The sequence below is a fragment of the Amblyomma maculatum genome, chromosome 10 (genome assembly GCF_055883805.1).
Source record: "Amblyomma maculatum isolate TAMU_Amacu chromosome 10, ASM5588380v1, whole genome shotgun sequence".
NCBI classification, from domain to species: domain Eukaryota; kingdom Metazoa; phylum Arthropoda; class Arachnida; order Ixodida; family Ixodidae; genus Amblyomma; species Amblyomma maculatum.
In genome coordinates this window covers 53,074,167-53,079,578 of record NC_139353.1, presented here as the reverse complement: position 1 = coordinate 53,079,578, position 5,412 = coordinate 53,074,167, and the positions used below count along the sequence as shown (strand labels likewise).

At 45.8% G+C, this 5,412-nt stretch overlaps 1 pseudogene; it reads left to right on the top strand.

The window, feature by feature from the left end:
• The first annotated feature begins 228 nt into the window (after positions 1–228).
• On the top strand, positions 229–1,548 carry LOC146176426 (uncharacterized; annotated as a pseudogene).
• Positions 1,549–5,412: the final 3,864 nt, after the last annotated feature.

Sequence of the window (5,412 nt, the reverse complement as noted above, 5' to 3'; positions counted from 1 at the left end):
TGTGCGGTTCTAATGATGGATGAAATACATCTACAGACATATTTTGACTATAAGGATGGCACTATTGTCGGCACGGCCAGCAACAGCTCAAATGCTGCGAAAACGGCACACGTTTTCATTATTCGAAGCCTTCTTTCATCGCAAAAAACCGTCGTTCACATTTTACCAGTTGAGCAAATAAATGCACAACAATTGAATACTGTCCTCCGAAAAATCATAAATGAACTTGAAGAGGCTGGACTTCGCATTGTTGCTGTTATTACAGACAACAACCCCTTCAACCGTAAAGTAATGTCTTTCTTTGGAACTTCGTCAAAACTCAGCAGCTCATACTGTCATCCATCAGATCCCACACGGCCTCTTTTTTTTTTGTTATTGACCCCGTTCACCTGCTAAAATGTGTTCGCAACAACTGGATCAATCAGAAGAACTGTGGAACATGCATGGTTTTTCCTGAATATCTGGGCCTATGCACAACGCCGAAAATTCTGACCGCATCATTCAAGTCATTGCATGACCTTCACCTAAAGGAACAAGATCTATTGATCAAGGCTGCTCCGACGCTCTCGGAAAAAGCTCTCAACCCATCAAGTATGTGTTCCAGAGTCCTGTAACACAAACATCATCTCCGCAAGTTGAATTTCTTCAGAATACCTTGAAATGGCTTGACCTGTGGCAAAGCTTGAAATTTGATACTGGAATTCTAACACGGGAGACGCACAGTGCGCTTCGACTCACTACGGAAGCGTTGGTAAACCTCATCAGCTACTGCCTCCACGACCTGGGATTTGACTACGTCCTCCTGGGGAAATTCCAGACTGACTGCTTGGAGGCGCGTTTCGGCAAATACAGACAACTATCTGGATCCCAGTACCACATTTCTATTCGTCAAGTGTACGAATCAGAACGAAAGCTTCGTCTCCAGACAGCCCTGGAACTTCCAGAAATGGATGAAGGGGCGCCGGAAATTAAAACTGACGAGCTTGTGTTAGGCAGCTTCAACATAGAAGTAAATGATGACGACTTCGAACGCAAGGAACCAACTATTGCTGCCGCTACATACGTGGCCGGTTACTGTGCACACGCTGCACTTAAGAAGCTCTCATGCACAGCCTGCAGAGCAAGCCTAGTTGAAGACCGCGACATTCAAATTGAGAATGATGAAATTGTTCGGAACATGACCCGCGGAGGTCTCAAATTTCCAAAACAAGCTGTCGTAAATGCTGTAGTGACAGCCGAGATCGTGCTTAATAAACTTCGTAGTGAAAATCATGCAATTCAATTCCATGCACTGGCGAACCAAAAAGTTCTTTTTACTTTGACAAGCAACCTGATGAAATATGAAAATTTTGAAAGATGCGAAAATGGTCACAGCCCGCAGCAAGTGATGAAATATGCGCTCTGTGCAGCAACCAATGTCCTGTTAAAGAACTATTGCAAGACAAGAAACGATCGGCTTGTGCAATCCAAGATCGCTCAAAAGCGTAAAATTAACACTTTGAAGCCTTGATAATTTTGATTTGTTTTTGTGACATTTGTCAAAGTTTTTCTCGAAACTTGCATATTTTAATAAATACTTTCATACTCGATACAGTTTACGTATTTATTGAGCTGAAACCAATTCTACAGCCAACAATAAAGTCCTCTGCTGGTCGTGGAGTTACTTGTTTTGAGTGCTATGAAATCATTGTGAAACTTTCTTGATATTTGTTTCCAAAACGAGTACAGAGACTACAGAATGTTCCAGTGTTTATAGAGCTGACTTTCTGAAGATATGTTTATATCCGTAGCGTTATACTAACACTGGCACAATAAAAGCAGTGCTTCTGGCTTTTCATAAACTCATTTAGATTATGTGCTGTTTCCTGAACTTCTTTAGAACATCCACTGCACGAATACACAGACGTTTACTCTCGATATTGGAGCCGACTGAAAAGTTACGTATTACCTTCCTCCCTTCCCTAACGGCGCGGTTCAGGTGTCCACAGAAACAAGTGTGACAGATACTGCGCCTTTCCTTTCCTATGAACCAACTATTATTATTATTGTTATTATTATTATTATTATTATTATTATTATTATTATTATTATTATTATTATTATTATTATTATTATTATTATTATTAAACAACGGGGCTTAAAACACCAAAGAATGTTTTCGCATGCGGCAACAACCACAATTCTAGTGAAACAAGAATAAGCACGCAGCAACGCGCAGCTTCCGCGTTCGTCGTAGTGTGATGACGTCACGGAGGAGCGGAGAGGCCTCGAGTAGTCTAGGTGGTGTTGAGTAAAGGCCTACGGAGTAATTTCGACCACCTGGAGATCTTTAACGTGCGCTGACATCGCAAAGCACACGGACGCCACTTCGTTTCGCCTCCATCGAAACACAGCCGCCGTGGTCGGGTTCGAACCCGGGAACTCCGGACAGTAGTCTGGCGTCTTACCACTGCACCACCCCGGCGGGGCTACAGGCTCTCTACCATAACTGAAAATCGCGCAAACAGGACAGAAGAAAAGCGCTAGCAGAGTTGTATAACTAAATTTCAAATCTAGTTGGACAAAAAAATTTGCCGAAGATTACGTTACTTCCTAATGCGAAGTTTGAGCGCAGCTCATCAGATTAGTGGCGGTTCTGAGGCGAGTGTGGACAGGATTTGTGCGTCCGCGGAGGGCGTCAGTCACTGTCGAGGAATGAATTGATAGGTAAAAGAATGATAGTATGAGGCAGAGAACTAAAAAATGTCTGCGTGCAAAATTTCGTTTATATGCTGTGTTTAGTTAATCAGTACCAAACAAGTCAAATTCGAAGACAATTAAATGGCCAAGGACGTCGATATAGTAAGAGACGTCAAAACAGCCACGGACGTCGAAATTGTGCAAAATATGTGAAAATTGTGTAAAAGGCGAGGGATAAAAAGAAAAGCCTGCAAAAAAAAAAAAGAAGTAAATGAGTCCAAAGAGTCGCAGGAAAGTATTTTGCCTTGTCGCACTTAAGGAAGATCGGAGTGCACGGGTGACCAGCAAAAAGATGGGGATGAAGGAGCCCGACACACTCAAACTGGTCCGGAGCCTCGTTATTAGCAGAGTAGCGTATGCTCTACCCTACTTCAATATGACCAAAGGAGAGGAAGACAGAGCGGACGCCATCATCAAAATGGCTATCAAGACCGCACTCAAGCTCCCCAAGAACACACCGAACCACAAACTAGCAGCTCTGGGTCTGCACAATACAATACAAGAATTAGCAGAAGCCCAAATCAAGTCACAGCTAAACAGACTTCTACAAACGAGGACGGGAAGACGGGTGTTGGAAAGACTGGGATATAGCACACACCTACAGGCTTATAACAAGACAAGAGAGGTATCGCGGGAAGTCAGAAATTGGTACCGAGTTCGGCCCATACCAAGAAACATGGACCCCCGCCTACACCCGGGAAGAAGGCAGGCAAGGGCAGAGTATTATGAAAAAACATTCGGCCAACAAGACACGTCAAGGTTCACCGACGCAGCCTTATACGAAACCAACGCAAAGAGGGCGATAGCCACGGTCACAGACTGCGAAGGCCGGGAGGTAGTTAGCGCCTCGATCCAAAACTGTACAGTCACGGAGGCAGAGGAAGTGGCTATCGCACTGGCCATTAGGCAAGGAAGAGAAACGGGAGAGAGTCTGACGATACTGTCAGACTCTCAGTCCGCATGCAGAAATTTTCAACGGGGTAAATTATCTAAGGTAGCGCACCAAATCCTTTCTTCCATAAGCGAGCCAACAAAACAATACACTCAAACACTAGTGTGGATTCCGGGGCATGCAGGGATCACGGGGAATTTGTACGCAGACAGGGTAGCACGAGGACATGCAACCTACCGTGCGCCCAACAGTCTCGGGACAGAGGACCTGATTCCGCTTGACCCTGACTACACCACAATACTACAACACTACAGAGGCTTGCGGAAAGTATATCCGGAGCCGCATAAAAAGCTCAGCAACGAGGAGGCCATAGATCTGAGGCGGCTACAGACGGGCACCTTCATTAATTTACACATATTACACATGATGCATCCCACGACATTCAGAGACGAGTGCCCGTGGTGCGGGAAGACCCCTACCCTGTACCACATAACATGGGAATGCAGCTCACATCAACTGCAAAAAATTGAAAACCCAAATGAAAGACAGTGGGAGGCTTTGCTGGCCAGCTCTGACCCGGAGGCTCAGCTCTACCTGGTCACAAGAGCTCGCAAACTGGCGAAAGCCAGTGGTGCCCTGGACTGGGGGCGCCAACCGCTCGTCAGCCTCGGTTGAAGAGGCGAAGAAAAAGATCTCCGAGCAATTAATAAAGTTCACTCACTCACTCACTCACTCACTCACTCACTCACTCACTCACTCACTCACTCACTCACTCACTCACTCTAAGTGCCTCTGACGATTTTTTTTTGTCGTAAACGGGAGTCACTTAATGGTGTGACGAGCGGTTTAAGACAGTCGCTAGCTACGGGCAGTTCGCCTTCTTATCCGTCGCTTTTATTCTCGCAAATGGGGTTTATTCCTCGCAATCAATAAACTATATGTACGTTATGACCAACAGATTAATTTTAAGGTAGCGCAAACGTGCTGCTACGAGACGAAAAAAATGATACTGAATTAAGGAATTGCACAAAGTTAACTATAGACTAGCTGAAATTAAGAGGGAATGTGCATGGCTATGAGATGTCAGCTGAGTGATGAGGAACACGGATTTTTCCTTCGGTTAACTATGGAATGCATAGGGAAGGAAGTTCGGCAAAGACAGATTGACGGATGATGCTGGGACAATCTTCAGGAGCAAATACCACGGCTGACAGCACAACAAAGGAATAGTTGGTGGTCACTGGGGCGGAATTATTCCCGCGTCTGACTAATTTCGATTGACGTTAAGAAGCGGGTTGCGAGTGGTCGGCCGCTCACCTCGTCGAAGTGCGCTCGCGTGTAGGCCATCACCGCGTCGGTAAATTTTGCACAGCTGTAGCGCTTCGTGATCGCCGCCAGGCTCAGGCAGTTCTGGGGCGCCATGAACCGAAGAAGTAGCTGCAGGCACTTCTCCCGTACTTCGTAGAGAAGGAGCCTGTCTGAGCCGTCTAGTACATCCAGGACATTCGCCGCGCTCAGGAACAGCTGCAATGAGTATAGGTAACGTAGGGCACCGTCAGGAAAGCCCATTATTCGAGATGCTGTGTTCTAAATCAGTGGTTCTCACACTGAACTTCGCAGATATCGTGCCTTTCCCTTTGTTACGACTGATATTTCAAGGGAAGTCTGGGATACTTTTTGCCAGAAGCCCATTTCGAGATTAGATTTTCCTGTAGCTCCGCAAGGCCTCCGGCGGACCTCTTTCGCTCGCCTAAGCACAGGAGCATGTGACGCGAGTGCAT